This window comes from Oncorhynchus gorbuscha, linkage group LG06 (genome assembly GCF_021184085.1).
Source record: "Oncorhynchus gorbuscha isolate QuinsamMale2020 ecotype Even-year linkage group LG06, OgorEven_v1.0, whole genome shotgun sequence".
Lineage (NCBI taxonomy): Eukaryota > Metazoa > Chordata > Actinopteri > Salmoniformes > Salmonidae > Oncorhynchus > Oncorhynchus gorbuscha.
The window spans coordinates 19,065,173-19,084,940 of record NC_060178.1 but is presented as its reverse complement, the minus strand read 5'-3'; the positions used below and the strand labels follow the sequence as shown (position 1 = coordinate 19,084,940).

Genomic DNA, 19,768 nt, shown 5'->3' with positions numbered 1-19,768 from the left:
TTGCCACAGTTCGCATTGATGTGCCATCCTGGATGAGCTGCACTACCTCAGCCACTTGTGTGGGTTGTAGACTCCGTCTCATGCTACCACTAGAGTGAAAGCACCGCAAGCATTCAAAAGTGACCAAAACATCAGCCAGGAAGCATAGGAACTGAGAAGTGGTCTGTGGTCACCATCTGCAGAACCACTCTTTTATTGGGGGGTGTCTTGCTAATTGCCTATAATTTCCACCTGTTGTCTATTCCATTTACACAACAGCATGTGACATTTATTGTCAATCAGTGTTGCTTCCTAAGTGGACAGTTTGATTTCACAGAAGTGTGATTGACTTGGCATTACATTGGGTCTTTATTTTTTTGAGCAGTGCATTTGGATTTGTTGGAAACTTTTTGGTTACTACATGATTCCATGTGTGTTATTTCATAGTTTTGGTGTCTTCACTATTATACTGCAATGTATAAAATAGTACAAATAAATAAAAACCCTTGAATGAGTAGGTGTGTCCAATATTTTGACTGGTATTCCATGTAAAATGTGATATCATTTTTTTTAAAAGATTTATACATTTGCAAAAATTTCTAAAAATCTGTTTTTGTTTAGTCATTATGTGTTATTGTGAATAAATTGATGAGGGGAATAAATATTAAATCCATTTGAGGATAAGGCTGTAATGTAACAAAATTTGGAAAAAGTCAAGGGGTCTGAATATTTTCAGAATTCACTGTAGGCTAGCTCTCGAACACCCTTCTCCATTAGCTTCCGCCACGTGTGAACTACAAAGCTGTGTTTTAATGTTTAGAAACGTCAATCCCTGTTTGCCAAAACGGTTTTTGAAACATGCCGATATGCCCCATATATTTCACATCAGTGAGAAATAATCTTCCAAATAAAAAATACACACTTGCTGTAGCAGATTTGCACAGATCCATATGCTCTGTGTGCCTCCAGTTGACGAACTACACTTCCTCCCCAGTTAAACTTACACACAGGTTTTAAGAGAGAGCTGATTAATTAGCACAGGTGGCCACCTCTGTCTTTTTTAAAAGTATTTCTCGCTGATATGAATGATACCTTCCTTATATGTTGACCAAACTGACTCCGCACATGCGTCCGCGTACGCCATCGATTTTGTCTATCCCCACCAGATGCGTTCATGACTCGCAGGTTAAAATACCAAAACCAACTGTGAACCAACTATATTAATTTGGGGACAGGTCGAAACACACATGAAAGATTTATGGAAATTTAGCTAGATTACTGTTGCTAGCCAATTTGTCATAGGAGATAAACACTGGGTTATTATTTTACCTGAAATGCACATGGTCCCTTTTTGGCTGGATAATTTTAGAATTTTGTCCCATTTTGAGTCACACGAAATTGAGTGTTCTCTACTCAGACAATTAATCCACAGATAAAAAGGGGAAACCTAGTTAGTTTTTTTAGCGCCTGGGTACGCAGACGCACCTTGACGTGCGGAGCAGTGTGGGTGAAATCATGGAATAACATGTATTTGTACAATTATTTTGCAACGCTCTCGCACGCAACACTTGCGGTTTGGGCTGCATGTTACGTTTTCAAAACCGCACCCACCACAAGCGATGCGATTTAAGGTTCCTTACGAGAGTCGGGGCTCTTAACCAAACTCGCAAAGCCGATACTATTGTCAATAGGCGCTAAATGTAGTTAGCTATGAATGGGTTAAATGTAGGCTAGACTGTATCTACTCATACAAGTGCATATGCTATGGGCGGTTTAGCAACTAATACTGAGTGGCTACAGAAATCCATTTCGTGTTTAAACTGCTCAAACAAAACTCAGGTTCACCATTCATAAAGCATTATTTCCATACAGTTGCATCACTTCATAATGCTGGAGGAAAAACGTTTAATCTGACAAAGATAATACTTCCAATCAATATGTAACCTACATTTATATGTGAATTCAAGGGACACGTTTTCTTAGGTTTCAAGACAAATGTGCAAAACATGCGTGTCTCATCGTGTCATGTCTGTTGTACAGAGCGGCGCTATTATCGGAAGTAATACATGTACTACTATCATCGCAATTGTAAATTCAGCAGATGTTTACGCAGGCAAATGAGTATACAGCCAGCTATATTCTAACTGACCTGAATATGTATTTGAATTCGCTTCTAAAATGTATAGAATATAAAAGACAGACTGGGTCCGTTGCTGTAGCGGGAGAACACCCGTCAAACTCACCTTGGAAGAACAGTATAGTTGCACAAACACAAGCCGTTGGGTTTCAAAGTCCCCCTAAAAATTAAAAATAACCCCCAAGCAAAATGCATGTAAAGTTCACATTTTACTCTTCCTGACTTCGTGCGGAAAGGGTTACAGAAAGGCGCCGTTCCTTAGAAAATACAGTGGGGCACGCACTGGTTGACAATTCCTACGGAAAGACGACACTCAACAAGAGTCCAGAAAATAACAGGGACTTTCTCCACGCCCAGGTACAGGATCACATGATGATTCCAGGTGTTTCTTCTCGAACTCTGGTTAAATTGGCAATACACCTGTAAGATCCGCTCACACCCGCCTTGAGTGACATTGCATTTGAGAACCATGACATTATAGTGGGGAATGCGTGGAGAGGAAGAACGCAACATCGACCGGGACGAGAGAGGAATTATTCTCCTCCCCCTTCCAAAACGCAAAAGACTGTATTGTTCACTGACTGCCAGGCAACGGTTACAAAATATCAAGAAAAGCGAAGGAGCAAGTAGTATAATATGGTATTCGTTCGCCACCGGCTTCAACTCATTGTAATGAAGGGAAGGCATTGAAATAGCTCATGCATGCGAGTTCACATTCAGTTAAAAATAATATTGGAACATATACCGGATAGGTGCAATGAAATGTGTTGTTTTACAAGGTCAGCCACCGTAGTACCGTACCCCTGGAGCAAATTATGTTTAAATCCCTTCCTCAAGGTCACATCGACAGATTTGTCAATTTGTTCGTTTTTGTATTCCATCCAGCAACCTTTTGGTTACTAGCTCAACGCTCCAACCTCAAGAACGATACCTGCCGGTCTATATGCCCAGTATGGCATTTTTGTCTTATCCTTGATGTTTATTTCAAAATCTTAAAGTGGTTTTATTTTTTAATCTGTTGCAGATTAATGTCTAATGGAAGATAATGGCCGTTTTATTCCTCGGATGTAAAAATGTATATTCTAAATCCATCCAACAATTTAAACCATGCAAAAGCATTTGCTTGTCCAAATGGGGGATCATGGTTGATAATGATAACTGCCTCATGATGTCATAAATCAACTCTAATGTCTTCAAGATGGAGGTCATGATAAATAAAGTATTTATGACTATGACATAGCTTATTCTTTGCCGTTTCAAGGGCAAATCCAATCACATACAGTACCAGTCAAAAGTTTGGACACGTACTCATTCCAGTGTTTTTCTTTATTGTCACTATTTTCTACATTTTAGAATAATGGCGAAGACATCAAAACGATTAAATAATATAATGGAATCATGTAGTAACTAAAAAGGTGTTAATTCAAAATATATTTGAGATTTTTAAAAGTAGTCACCCTTTGCCTTGATGACAGCTTTGCAAACTCTTGGCATTCTCCCAACCAGCTTCAAGAGGTAGTCACCTGGAATGCATTTCAATTAAAGGTGTGGAATGTTAAAAGTTAATTTGTGGAATTTCTTTCCTTCTTAATGCATTTGAGCCAATAAGTTGTGTCGTGACAAGGTAGTGGTGCTATACAGAAGATAGCCATATTTGGTAAAAGACCGAGTCCATATTATGACAAGAATAACTCAAATAAGCAAAGAGAAACGACAGCCCATCATTACTTTAAGACATGAAGGTCAGTCAATCTGGAAAATATCAAGAACTTTGAAAGTTTCTTCAAGTGCAGTCACAAAAACAATCAAGAGCTATGATGAAACTGGCTCTCATGAGGACCGCCACAGGAAAGAAGACCAGCCTCCGATTGCAGCCCATATAAATGTTTCCATATGTGTTATTTCATTGTTTGATATCTTCACTATTATTCTTGTGTACACCAGCCAGGTCTCTAGACTAAACAAATCCAGGGTACTCAAATTAGTATGATATGTTACTTTTGGTATGGTTACACAAGAAAGATGGTTACTTAAGGCAAAATTAGGGTGGTTGGGTGTATTACGCAACTTTCTATCAACCCAAAGGCTGCGAGTTTGAATCTCATCATGGATAACTTGTGCAAATATTCAACTACTTACAACTTTTAAGCTACTTTACAACTAACCCAAACCCTTTTAGCTGTACCTTCCCCTAACCTTAACCATTTTAGCTAACCCTAACCTTAACCCTTTTAACTAACCCTTCCCCTAACCCTAACCTTAACCCTTTTAGCTAACCCTTCCCCTAACCCTAACCTTAACACTTTCAGCTAACCCTGACCTTAACCCTTTAACTTAAACTCTTAAACCTAACCGCTAATCCTAAACCCTATTTTAGAGGCTAAAGTTAGCTATCTAGCTAGAATTCGTTACATATCTTAAGTTTAGCAAATTTGTTACATATACCGCATTTTGAAAATGTGTAATATATTGTACGTTTTGAAAATGTGTAATATATTGTACGTTTTGAAAATGTGTAATATATTGTACGTTTTGAAAATGTGTAATATATTGTACGTTTTGAAAATGTGTAATATATTGTACGTTTTGAAAATGTGTAATATATTGTACGTTTTGAAAATTCGTAACATTATACGAGTTGTCATTTGTAACATATCATATGAAATGGGTGATGGACAGCCACAAATTAATAGATACCATACAAAACATAACATATCATACTAAATGGAGTGTCTTAGATTTAAACATATCACCTGATATGTTTTGAAACATTACATGGTGTTGTAACACTATTTAATTTATTTTTTATTTATTTTTATTTCACCTTTATTTAACCAGGTAGGCTAGTTGAGAACAAGTTCTCATTTGCAACTGCGACCTGGCCAAGATAAAGCATAGCAGTGTGAACAGACAACACAGAGTTACACACGGAGTAAACAAGTGTAGTGCAATCAATTGTAGTGCAACACCTTGCCAGGGACTGGGAGCACTAACAGAAAACGTTGAAAACAGTAGTTTGATGTTTGAGTTCTGTTTAGTGCAGAATTAGATACCTTCTCTTTTGTTGTCCTTTCCTCTCTCTAAAACATCTACAACTGTTGTGATGCCCTCAAACCCTGTATAATGCACAGTTAGATATCTTCTTCTGGAGTATTGTAATGTTCAATGTTGATTTATGCAACAATCCACCTAAGGTTTTACAGCAAACATAGCAAGATTCTGTATTTGCCTCTAGTATTAAAGTATGCACATCTGGGAATGGTTTGTGTCATCATTAATGTAATTGTGTCTAAAGGTTTTGATATCCGTTCATCCTGAATCATTACACCTCATAGCACAACAAGCTGCTTACTACTAATATATAAGTATAATTGTATTTATTCAAACATGCTTATAACATTGTGTAAATTAATAATAATGTAAAAAAGTATTGAATTACCCACAATCCTATGAAAACAGAGCGAAGTGGCAACATAGGAAGTGCAAGGAGATTGAAACCAGGCTTCAGATCAGTTAATTCACTCTCTTAGATCTATGTTATCCTCATAAAAGATAGTAACATTTTTAGCAACATATTAAGCAGGATGTTTTTGGGGAGTAAACTGAAATGAACAAATAATTGAAATGACCTGCATTCATTAAGAATAAATTGGTTGTCATTTAAATATTTTTGTTTATTTTTCAATTCACTCCAGAATATTTTTTTACGGTGTGGCAGTATATTTGAGTGTGTAATATTCCAATGAAATTCCACTGAAATGTACCATATTATTGCCCCAGAAGTCGGGGATTCAATGCCGCTTTCGCCTGTCCCACATTCCTTCTTCTCTGTCACATGTTTTTAATGTCTAAATAAAGGAGGAGTTCCATAAAAAATATTCTCAATATGCCCTTATCATCAATCAATATTTAGACTATAAACTATTTGCATTTCTTAACCGTTTGATTGTACGAGACACACAGCTTTTTGTGCGTGTGATTTGATGCTGCCTTTTTACATGCGCTGAAAACAAACTTTACATTTTTTTATTCAGACTGGAGAACAATCTGGGCATTTTAGAATACTTGTATTCTGTTTTCAAACACTTTCTGTGTATCATAAAACATACTTTGGGTTTACATTCAAACACAATCCAAACACCAGATCTTAGGTTAGGTGTACTACTTTCCATGGTTTTATTAGACAATCATGGTGTTTTGAATCTTTCTATTTTTACAGTGTTATAGGCCTATACACCGCTTGAAGGATTGAAATTGTAAGATAATGTATAGATAACTTAATTGATTTTAAAAGCCATATGATGAATGATGAAACCATTTGTTTTTCTTGTTTTATTGACTCCATTAAGCCTAGGCCTGTCTGTTACTGTATAATGAAATAGTCGATCCTTCACAGTTACTAGCAGTGGCTGTCTTGGCTTTTCACCTCAGAAGGTGAGGTTGCATCATGCACTGTTAGTTGTAGGCTATACTAGACAACTTTGAAGAAACTTGGGATCCCTGACCTTTCCAAACACACCTCTCCTGAATGCTGTCTCATTCCAACGAGGGGCTAAAACGTAGCTGCATGTGAGACTGAACCTAGATCAGTTTTCTCAACCACCAAACATCATCACCTCACCAACCACTTGAAGAGTTTATATTCCTGCCTGGGAGCCTCATCTCACATAACACTGCAGTTTGGCACATGGAGTAATAGTTTTATGGCCCTGTCTCATAATCCTTGCTGTGCTCTGGTTGGGTGTCAGTTTTGTAAGTGATTTACGGCCATGCAAATGAGCCTGTCTGTCTGGGGGAGCGACGTGTCGTCTTTGCCCGAAGGGCCCTGAGGGACGATGGGGCTGAGGGGGTGTGAGTCAGCCCCTTACTGCTGACACAGCCAGAAGAGTGGCAGTGATGCAGCAGAGATGCAGCAGAGAGGCTGAGGGAGATGGGGGAGATGGCCTTCACAGGTTTTCACATTGACCGATGAGATGGAAACTAATGTCAGGTAAACAGACACAGAGAGATGGAGTGAGATCGACAAACAGAACACTACTATCAGAGCAGAAACTGAACCCTCAAGAAACACAGCTAGGATAGTGGATATAGCAAAACAAGCAGAGCCAATTCTGCTGTCTATATGATGCTTGAGTTCACAATGCTTGACCTGTTTGTCTAAGTGTTCAGGAGTAATGAGTCTTGGAAGTAGGTTATAGGCTTGACCACACCAAGCTAGGGAAGCTGTCACACACTTCTGTATGTCTTCATTTCTTGTTCTTTCTTATTTTTTGGGGGGAAGGAATTATGTGTGTATTGTTATTGTATTGCTATTGCTGCATTGTTGGAGCTAGAAACATTAGCATATCTACACAAGTTTGTACGCGACAAATAAACTTTGATTTGATTTGAATGGAGATCGTTCATGTGAATATAATCAACTGGTGAGCAAGGAATAATCAAGAAACATGCTGTTTGTTGCCTGTATACTTGTATGATGATAGCATATTTGTATTTGATCATTTTCTCATTACATATTGACTAGCGAATGATAGTCAGCCCCTTACTGTTCTCATATGTAACGCACTGGGACTGACAGAGACTGACTACATGGTTCATTACCCAAGGAGATGAGTGGAAGGTGGTGATTAGGGGCGAGCACGTCCCCATCCACATCGACGGGGCTGTAATGGAGCTGGTCGAGAGCTTCATGTTCTTTTGCCGTCAACATCACTAAGGACTTAACATAGTCCACACACACCCGCACAGTCGTGGAGCATCTCGACTGGCTGCATCCCCGCAGAGAGCTACACAAAGTTGTGTGGACAGCCCAGTACATTACGGGAGCCGAGCTCCCTGCCATCCAGGACCTCTATATCAGACAGTGTCAGAGGAAGGTCCAAAAAATGGTCAAAGACTCCAACTACCCATTGACTATTCAACCTGCTACCATCCAGCAAACGGTGCCAGAGCATTGGCTCTCGGACCAACAGGCTCCGAGACAGCTTCTACCTCCAAGCCAAAAGACTGCTAAATAGTTCATTAAAAGGTTACCCGGACTATCTACACTGACCCAATCTTGCACTAACTCTGTGTACACTCACAAGACTATATACAGTGCCTTTGGGAAAGTATTCAGACCCCTTTGACTTTTTTCAAAATGTTGTTACGTTACAGCATTAATCTAAAATGTATTAAATAAAAACAATCTAGACACAACACCCCATAATGATGAAGCAAAAACAGAAATATCTTATTTACATTAGTATTCAAACCCTTCACTATGAGACTCGAAATAGAGCTCAGCAGCATCTTGTTTCCATTGAAGATCCTTGAGATGTTTCTACAACCTGTGGTAAATTCAAATGATTGGACATGATTTGGAAAGGCACACACCTGTCTACAGTTGAAGTCGGAAGTTTACATACACTTAGGTTGGAGTCATTAAAACTCGTTTTTCACTTTTTCAACCACGCAAATTTCTTGTAAACAAACTATAGTTTTGGCAAGTCGGTTATTACATTACTTTGTGCATGACACAAGTCATCTTCCAACAATTGTTTAGAGACAGATTATTTCACTTATAATTCATTGTATTACAATTCCATTGGGTCAGAAGTTTGTATACACAAAGTTGACTGTGCTTTGAAACAGCTTGGAAAATTCCAGAAAATTATGTTACGGATTTAGAAGCTTCTGTTAGGCTAAATGACATCATTTGAGTCAATTGGAGGTGTACCTGTGAATGTATTTTAAGGCCTACCTTCAACCTCAGTGCCTCTTTGCTTGACATCATGGGAAAATCAAAAGAAATCAGCCAAGACCTCAGGAAAATAATTGTAGACCTCCACAAGTCTAGTTCATCCTTGGGAGGAATTTACAAACGCCTGAAGGTACCATGTTCATCTGTACAAACAATAGTATGCAAGTATAAACAGCATTGGACCACGCAGCCGTCATACCGATCAGGAAGGAGACATGTTCTGTCTCCTAGAGATGAACGTACTTAGGTGCGAAAAGTGCAAATCAATCCCAGAACAACAGCAAAAGACCTTGTGAAGATGCTGGAGGAAACAGGTACAAAAGGATCTATATCCACAGTAAAACGAGTCCTATATCGACATAACCTGAAAGTCCGCTCAGGAAAGAAGAAGCTACTCCTCCAAAACCGCCCTAAAAAAGCAAGACTACGGTTTGCAACTGCACATGGGGACAAAGATCGGACTTTTTGGAGAAATGTCCTCTTGTCTGATGAAACAAAAATAGAACTGTTTGGCCATAATGACCATCGTTTGGAGGAAAAAGGGGGAGGCTTGCAAGCCGAAGAACACCATCCCAACCGTGAAGCACGGGGGTGGCGGCATCATGTTGTAGGGTTGCTTTGCTGCAGGCGGGACTTTTGCACTTCACAAAACAGATGGCATCATGAGGGGGGAAAATGTTGTGGATATATTGAAGCAACATCTCAAGACATCAGTCAGGAAGTTAAAGCTTGTTCGCAAATGGGTCTTCCAAATGGATAATGACCCCAAGCATATTTTAAAAGTTGTGGCAAAATGGCTTAAGGACAACAAAGTCAAGTTATTGGAATGGCCATCACAAAGCCCTGACCTCAATCCTATAGACAATTTGTGGGCAGAACTGAAAAAGTGTGTGCAAGCTAGGAGGCCTACAAACCTGACTCAGTTACACCAGCTCTGTCAAGAGGAATGGGCCAAAATTCACCCAACTTATTGTGGAAAGCTTGTGGAAGGCTACGCAAATTGTTTGACCCGAGTTAAACAATTTAAAGGCAATGCTACCAAATACTAATTGAGTGTATGTAAACTTCTGACCCTCTGGGAATGTGATTAAAGAAATAAAATCTGAAATAAATCATTCCCTCTACTATTATTCTGACATTTCACATTCTTAAAATAAAGTGGTGATCCTAACTGACCAAAGACAGGGAGTTTTTACTAGGATTAAATGTCAGGAATTGTGAAAAAACTGAGTTTAAATGTAGTTGGCTAAGGTGTATGAAAACCTCCGTCTTCATCTGTACATATGGTCACTTAGTTTACAGTGCTTGTCGGAGCAAAAATCAAGCCGTGAGGTCGAAGGAATTGTCCGTAGAGCACCGAGACAGAATTGTGTCGATGCACAGATTTGGGGAAGGGTACAAAAAATGTCTGCAGCATTGAAGGTCCCCAAGAACACAGTGGCCTCCATTATTTTTCAATGGAAGACATTTGGAACCACCGAGACTCTTCCTAGATCTGGCCGCCCGGCGAAACTGAGCAATTGGGGGAGAAGGGCCTTGTGCAGGAAGGTAACCGAGAATCCAATGGTCACTCTGACAGAGCTCTAGAGTTCCTCTGTAACCTAACAAAATGTGGAAAAAGTCAAGGGGTCTGAAAACTTTCCAAAGGCAATGTTTACACACACTACACCTCCACTACATGCGCACGCATAACACACAAGCATACCTACACAACACAAACACACTTACTTTTACACTGATCATATGCTGCCACTGCTACTCTTTATTTTACTCTTATTATTATCTATCCTGGTGCCTGTCACTTTACCCTGCCTTCATGTACATACATATATCTACCACGTTAAATACCTTATACCCCTGCACATTGATCTGGTACTGGTACTCCCTGAACATAGATCCATTCTTGTGTATTTTATTCCTCTTCTGTTACTATGCTTTTATTACTTTTAACTGCATCGTTGGGAAGGGCTCGTAAGCAAGCATTTCACAGTAAAGTCTAGTTTTCTGGAATTGTGACAAACGCCATTTGATTTGATTGCAGCACTCGGTTTCTTAATATTAGATCAGTTTGCTCAGTCATTTACCCGATAATACATTATTCTATTCACACAATGTTAGTGAGTCAGTGAGTTCCTTCTCTCTTTTGAGTGTTCAGTCAAGGTCTAACCAAAACTTGTAGTTCAGTAGCATGCTTCAGCACCTGTTTGTCATATGGATAGAGTGCACTCTGCTGGTTCCTTGTTGCAGTGCATGTGTTCAAGTGCCTGCATTAGTTATGCACAATGTTAGTGCTGTACTTCATTCGGTGAGAGAGCTGTGTTTTGCCGACATATACATTTTAGACGTCAGTGCTTCTGTTATAACGCATGCATGCTTATCTTTGGGACGATGTATAGATTGCGTCCTGTTAACTCTGCCTACTGTACATGTGGGTATTACTATATCATCATTAAAACTGTGCACATTTAATAACTTTGTGACCAGTATTGATATCGTTGCATTGTGCTACTATGTATATCCAACTATATTCAACATTGCTATGCGATACAGTAGTATCAGCTTATACAAAGACACATGCACTATTATGACTTTCTGTGTCAGTGTCTGAAGGTTGCCAGATGTAGCATCTCTGGGATGGAGTTCAGAAGACAGGAGACATGGGGGTAACAGATGGAGGCTGCTCATGGACACAGGAAGCTGTCACAGGGGGAGGGGGGCTGATGCAGGGCGTGAAGACTCGCTAGAGAGACAGAAGAAGGTTATTTAAAGGTGCAGTTTGGTTACGTCCCAATTGGCACACTAATCCCTATACAGTGCACTACTTTTAACCAGGTTCCATAAGTAGTGCACTATATAGGGAATAGGGTGTCATTTGGAATTCATACTTTGATTTGAATGGCTCCATGACCTAGCAGAGCACACCACTGTCTGCCAATATGACTTATTGCAGTGGAAGCCTGTGACGGCCGAGGATGTTTTGAGTGACCTAACTTTACTGTGTGCAGACGATAGCCTTGGCTGGTTGTCTGTACTGTAAAGCATAGTGTGACACAGGGAGAGGAGAGAGAGAGAGAGGGACTGGCCAGCATCAATGCCTGCCTGTCTGTCCCCCAGCCTGCTGTGATATAAATCGGACCACACACACACACGGCATACAAACACACAGACACATACATGTCACACACACGCAGTGGCACTCTGAGTGGCACAGAGACACACACGTACACAGGTAAACAGGAACTCCCTCCCTACAAACAAACACACACCTCATTATACCCGCTGATCCTGATGAAACACTGATCAGTGATTTAAAGAGGCTGAGTGTGTTGGTGGACGGAGGTCTGAGAGTGTGATTGGTTGGGTCTAAGCTGGATCTGCCTGTTTGGCACACACCAGTCTAAGGGTTTTACCGGAAAACCATACTTACATTTCCCAGACAAAAATTCCTACTTAAACTAGTAGAAGCTGCTACACATGACATAAGCTTATCCTTATACTGGATGGCATTGACTTAAAAACAAAGCTCTACAATTGAATACACTAAACAAAAAAAGGGATGACGCCAGTGTGTTTAAGACCATGGACTACCACTGGGCCCTATTGGAAAGCAGGGTATTATGTCAGCTGGACCAGATCTAATCTATAGCATGTCACAGGTGATTACTAAAATCACACATCCCCGAGTGGATGGCTGGAAATCCAGTACGATTCTTGATAGGGCTTTCAGAGAAAAGTAATCAAGGCACCTCAAGAGAATTAAAGCGTATTATCCCCCCTGACCACCACCATTATCAAATGTCCACAACTGGCATACAGGTGTGGCACACAAGCCTGGTTTGAGAGATCGTTCATCTGGCAAAGTGAACACAGCTCTTCTCATACTTTCTTGGGTTGCAATGAAGTAATAGCCAGTTTGTAGTGTGATGATGAAAATGGATTGCCATGCTAGGCTCAGAATGAAACAGAAGCTTACCGGATTCATTTCAGATTATGTGGCCCAGACACAGTGTAATCCCTTTATCTACATACTTACCTGTCCTGTCCCTGACATCCTGCCACTGTAAGACTAATTGCACCTGTCTATGACTGGCAGGAGCAAATCCGCCCTATTGTGTCAGCAGCACAGCACAGGACGCTTTACAACAGGCATGCTACTGGTTATCTGCTGCTGAGCCTACATTATATAAAGTAAATGGCATTATCCCATTGAGGTTTCACAACAACAGAAATGCTTTTAATGTTCACTCTCCATAGGAAATGAGGGTTTATTATTATTATGTGGCTTTGCATTGATATTTAGAAGAAGCTTAGTGTATTAGGCATTATTACCTATCCATCTCAACTGGTATCAATCTGACTATGAAATTAACCTTTACTGTAGGAGATATGAGACATATGGGTAGCTAAGAGGCCAAAACTACACAACACAGTGTTTTTGCATTGATATGCAAGAATATGTATCTTACCCTTTCCATAATTTCTGCATAGAAATGGCAGTTCTTATAATAGCTGAAATTGTCATGATGTAGTCAAGTGGATACTTCAACTGATTATGTGAGAGGTCTCCTTCAGGGGTGGAAACACAGGGAACATAATCATCAAGTTACAAATGGAGCCTACAGTCATATGGTCTACAAACCCCTTGCACAGTCTTCACATTTTGCTGCCTTAAATGAAATGTAAAAAGAGATTACATTCAATTGTTTTCCCCACACCAATCTACACAACCTATTCCACATTTTTAAAGTGAAAGAAAAATCAGAACATTTTCCAAATGAATAACAAATACAAAATTAAGATGTCTTGACTGCATGTCTATACACCAGTGGTAGAAGCACCTTTGGCAGGCATTGCAGCTGTGAATAATTTTGAATTAGATTCTTGCAACTTTGGACAACTCTTAGGGAAATATACAGTTGCTAGTGAAAGTCTACACACTTGCACAGTCTTGACATTTGCTGACTTAAAATGAAATCTAAAAAGGGATTCAATTATATATATTTTTTAACTTGGAGAAAAATAATCTTCAGAAATAATCTTTCAACTATGCCACTTTGCATGGATTAGATTGCCACCTGGTGGTTTGAATGGCACACTACGGAAGCAATCTATCAGACTAGAGAACGCTGATAGGGTTTGTTCATTTCATGAGCTTGTGGTAGCTAGGGATAGTTTGGTGGTCAGTCAATGCATATGTTCTTTATATCAATGAACCGCCTAGTGTTAAGTGTCTAAATAGAAGTGACAACACCTCAAGGATAGAACGAAGGTACCATCCGTGAGACAAAAATGGTCCCGTTTTCAACCACTAAAGGATTCAAGCGTCATGCTTCCTATAGGCCCACCATACTTGCGTCAAATGAGAACATTGCAATCATAAATGTAAAATGTAGCTGACAGGACATGCTTCTAAATTCTGCAGAAAAAGCTCAACATTTTCTACATATAAATAGATTCCCATCTGAGTACCCAGTAAGGGCGTTTTCACACATATGTCTGAGTTCGATTATTTGTTACATTGTACATTTTTCATTTGGTCCGGTTGGTTTCACATTGCCAAATGTCAAACCAACTAAAATGCCTAAACAAAACCAAGTGTTCATGCAAGTAATTTGTTTATTGGAGAAAAATGCTCACATTATAATGATCAAGAAGCCTAACTTGTATCCCATGTTACATGTTACTTTCGCTTTGGTCTTCCAACAATAGCCGCTCTAACTAAACTGCGACGTGAACAGACGTACAACACCCATGTAGCCTAATCTGCATCGGATGCATTCATAAATGCGCTGCAAATCACATAATATTGCGTTACTGCGCTGTGTGCATTTCATCAACTGCTCGCTGCCAAACAACCAATATTACAACAGAGTATCTAAAGCATACTGTACTGTCGGATAATAATTTTTCCTGTGTTTGGTCCGGACTGGTTCTGCAGCGAACCGCACAAGACAACCCTTTTTGAACAAATCACGGTGCGTTGTTTAGTGCGCTCCCGAGTGACGATTGTGGAAATAGGAAATAAACGGTAAAAAACGAGCCACAATTCGGAAAAACCGCTACAAAGCCATTTTGTGGGAAAGCCCCTAAGCCTATTCTTGTTTTATCCAGCCTGTAGGCAATTGATCAGTTATTTCCAGTTCTCCACAAGTTGACACAATGCATCCCACAATGCACGGCATGTCTTTGAATATTTTACATTTAATAAATTAAACATTTTTTATAATTGCGTTCACATCATAATATCATTTTACACGTTTCCCTAATCTATCTCTATTTGTGTATTGTTAATCATTTTTTTATTGAAACCGTCATAGGAATCATCCTTGTGTCGAGACTAAATCCACCCAATCCCACAATTGATTTATCTTTGCGCAGTGGCAGTATCGTAGCCTATGAGGTTTATCCGAGGCGCGATTATTGCTAGTTGAAAACTTTACCCAATACCCCGCCAAGACGACTTGAAATATAGTTAGCTTTGGCAATTTTTGATGGTCTCTCAGGAGACTGATATGCATGTGAAATATAAACCCTGAATCGTACTTAGTGTTATTAATAATGCTACCGTTAACGAGCGCATGTAACGCTTTTCATCGTGGAAATCTGAAATGATCTGTGTTGGAAATCACTGGGTTTGTTCGACTATGTAGCCGACAGTGCAGGTGAGTAATGACTAACTGATCTACAGAGAACCTTGCATCAGAAATAACTGCTCATGGGCCTCCAGAGTGGCACAGTTGTCTAAGGCACTGCATCGCAGCACTAGCTCTGCCACTACAGATCCTGATTCGAGTCCCGGCTCTGTCACAGCCGGCTGCAACCAAGAGACCCATGGAACAATTGTCCCAGCATCGACTGGGGTGGCGGAGGGTTGTTCTTGTACCATCGCGCTCTAGTGACTCCTGTGGTGGGCCAGGCGCAATGCACGTTGACACAGTTGACAGGTGTACAGTGTTTCCTTCGACACATTGGTGCGGCTGGCTTCCAGGTTAAGCGGGCATTGTGTCAAGAAGCAGTGAGGCTGGGTTGTGTTTCAGAGGACACACGGCTCTCCACCTTTGCCTCTCCCGAGTCCGTACGGGAGTTGCAGCGATGGGACAAAAAGGGATACCACGAAAAGGGATAAAATAAATAACTACTCTTTTCACAATTGTTCGTAACTGGTTTTGTACATAATGTTGCTGCTACCATCTCTTATGACCGAAAATAGCTTCTGGACATCAGAACTGGGATTACTCACCTCAAATTGGACAAGGAGTTCTTCAATGAGTCGGATGCGAGGAATATACTATGGACACCCAACCAGGCCCAGATCCCCGTGATTCACTGGAAAAGGAAACATAGATTTTGAGGAAAGAGATCAGGATGTCTTGTGAGGATCAGGCGACGAGTGGCTAATCTGCACATGCCTTCCATTCCGCTAGCTAATGTTCAATTGCTGGAAAATGAATGGGATGAACTGAAAGCACGTATATATCCTACCAACGAGAAATTAAAAACGGTAATATCTTGTTTCACAGAGTCATGGCTGAACGACAACATTAAGAACATACAGCTGGCTGGTTATACACTCTGTCAGCAGGACAGAACAGCAGCCTCTTGGAAGACACTGGGCCTATGCATATTTGTAAACAATAGCTGGTGCATGATATCTAAGGAAGTCTCAGGGTTTTTCTCACCTGAGGTAGAGTATCTCATGATAAGCTGTAGACCACACTATCTACCTAGAGAGTTTTTCTGTATTTTTCGTAGCTGTCTACATACCACCACAGACCAAGGCTGGCACTAAACCGCACTCAATGAGCTGTATTCCGCCATAATCAAACAGGAAAATGCTCATCCAGAGGCGGCGCTCCTAGTGGCCGGGGACTTTAATGCAGGGAAACTTAAATCAGTTTTACCTACATGTTAAATGTGCAACCAGAGGAGGAAAATGTCTGCCCCACCTTTACTCCACACAGAGACATGTACAATGCTCTCCCTCACCCTCCATTTGGCAAATCTGACCATAACTATATCCTCCTGATTCCTGCTTACAGGCAAAAATTAAAGCAGGAAGCACCAGTGACCCGGTCCATAAAAAAGTGGTCAGATGAAGCAGATGCTAAACTACATGACTGTTTTGCTATCACAGACTGGATCATTTTCTGTGATTCTTCCAATGGCATTGATTGAGGAGTACACCACATCAGTCACTGGCTTTATCAATATGTGCACATCAGTCACTGAAGCTATGGATTACAGGTAACATTTGCACTGATAAAGGGTGTGTTTCAGGATGTTTATAAGAAATCCCGCTATACCCCGATGAACCATCAAACTGGCACTGCAGTGTGCTGTAGGATGTGGCGAGGAGCACCTGACTGCAGTGTGCTGTTCGGGGCCGGGCTCAATGTGGGCGTAGTCAAATGTGTTTAACCCAAACCCTTCCTGTCTCGTCTCCTTCAAGCTCACCCAAGTTGAGGTTCATGTCGAAGGTATCAACGTCAACGAAAGTGAATCTTAATCGAACCTAATCTACATGGATAAAAATATCAACCATGGAAGTGAGACTGTCATTATGTGTAATGTACTTTCTAATGTTCATGTTATACCAGTGCAGTGGTATATTTTTATATAACCAACTACCACACCGATGTTAGCATAGCGTTAATTAGCACCCATTTGCACTTGAGCTAGCTAATTAGCAATAGCACCCTTTTGAACGTGAGCTAGCTAATTGCTTACAATGAGGGAATCTTATTTGGACAAATTTGCCTACTTGAGCAGTAAGCCTAGGTTTTACAGTTATGTAATCGATTTGATCACTGATTTTCTGTGTTTCTTCAATGTATGCCTTGTTGTGTTTGGCTGGTTCTAAATGTGTATCGTTGATGCCGATGGCCATTCCCTTAGTTACACATAGCGAGTCTACACGGCCTACACATAGTAAATACAATAATGAAATCACCAGGTTCCAACATACATGGCAAGTCAAGAAAAGTCATTGTAACTTGTCCACACTGCAAAATTAAGTTAAGTAAGAAAAACTTGAAAACACATTTACGAAGAAACCATACTCATTGCTTTGAAACAGTGTCCAAGGAAAGAGTTTTGGCATGTGAGTGCATTGATGTGAGAAATTGTGTATTTGCAGTCGAAAATACATTTTCTGGTCCAGCAACACCCATAAATGTTGTGAAAAATACATGGGCTAATTCAGTTCCAACTGTGTTCAAAACTGTTATGCATGCTGGAGTATAAAATGCTGTTGAATTGTACTTTTCCTTCACTTTCACATACACTGTGTTCACAGAAACATTGCTCAGATCTTGTCCCCTGGACCTTGGAGGACTTTTGGTGTGGATGATGTTCAGGTTGGATATTCCTTTAAATGATTCCACTGAACTGTACCATTTGATTGTCATTCCTGTATTGAAAATGGTACCTTGTTCACACCACAGAGTCTACCAAAGCAAGGTTTCTCAAACAACTGTGGGGTGTTTGTTTTGATGGTAATATGCCATTCAGTACATTATATTAGTCCTATTTTCTGGTATAACATATGAACAGTTATTATTATTTATGTGCTTGCAGCATACAAAGCACACTACTGTTATTGCTCATACATTTTCTTCTTTATTATTCTTGACACTTTTTGGGACATATTTCCTGCAGTCTTTACGCTACACACACAATTCATACATCAAACTCCTGCAGAGCTGGACGCTGATGTGACATGCTGTGACTTCATGGGGGGGGGTGTCTTCTACACCCTGAAATATATTCCTGGAGGGGAGTGGTATTATTATTATTTGCTATTATCATTATTGTGGTTATCATATCTATCAAACTTAACAACCTATTATTTCTTAACTTATAGTACGCCCTGTTCATTGCAATGGTAGCACAGTGTGATTTCACTGAGGTACAGTGGGGCAAAAAAGTATTTAGTCAGCCACCAATTGTGCAAGTTCTCCCACTTAAAAAGATGAGAGAGGCCTGTAATTTTCATCATAGGTACACTTCAACTATGACAGACAAAATGAGAAAAGAAAATCACATTGTAGGATTTTGAATTTATTTATTTGCAAATTATGGTGGAAAATAAGTATTTGGTCAAAAACAAAAGTTTATCTCAATACTTTGTTATATACCCTTTGTTGGCAATGACAGATGTCAAACGTTTTCTGTAAGTCTTCACAAGGTTTTCACACACCGTTGCTGGTATTTTGGCCCATTCTTCCATGCAGATCTCCTCTAGAGCAGTGATGTTTTGGGGCTGTTGCTAGGCAACACGGACTTTCAACTCCCTCCAAAGATTTTCTATGGGGTTGAGATCTGGAGACTGGCTAGGCCACTCCTGACCTTGAAATGCTTCTTACGTAGCCACTCCTTCGTTGCCCGGGCGGTGTGTTTGGGATCATTGTCATGCTGAAAGAACCAGCCACGTTTCATAATATAATAATAATATATGCCATTTAGCAGACGCTTTTATCGAAAGCGACTTACAGTCATGTGTGCATACATTATACGTATGGGTGGTCCCGGGGATCGAACCCACTACCCTGGCGTTACAAGCGCCATGCTCTACCAACTGAGCTACAGAAGGACCAATGCCCTTACTGATGGAAGGAGGTTTTCACTCAAAATCTCACGATACATGGCCCCATTCATTCTTTCCTTTACATGGATCAGTCGTCCTGGTCTCTTTGCAGAAAAACAGCCCCAAAGCATGATGCTTCCACCCCCATGCTTCACAGTAGGTATGGTGTTCTTTGGATGCAACTCAGCATTCTTTGTCCTCCAAACACAATGAGTTGAGTTTTTACCAAAAAGTTATATTTTGGTTTCATCTGACCATATGACATTCTCCCAATCTTCTTCTGGATCATCCAAATCCTCTCTAGTAAACTTGATTTGAGTCCCTG

The 19,768-nt window shown here is 40.2% G+C and overlaps 1 protein-coding gene and 1 non-coding gene across 2 annotated transcripts in view; one reads left to right on the top strand and one right to left on the bottom strand.

Annotated features, from left to right (window-relative positions):
- The window catches only part of LOC124037649 (plexin-B2-like), a 278,879-nt gene extending 276,258 nt beyond the window's left edge, over window positions 1–2,621 (bottom strand). The window contains exon 1 of the mRNA XM_046352576.1: window positions 2,223–2,621. The gene's annotated coding sequence lies outside the window, so the exon portion shown is untranslated. The remainder of the gene's footprint in view (window positions 1–2,222) is intronic.
- Window positions 2,622–15,224: 12,603 nt separating this feature from the next.
- On the top strand, window positions 15,225–15,365 carry LOC124038806. The gene has a single exon (XR_006839407.1). It is a non-coding gene; the product is annotated as a U4 spliceosomal RNA (small nuclear RNA).
- The last annotated feature ends 4,403 nt before the right edge of the window (window positions 15,366–19,768 follow it).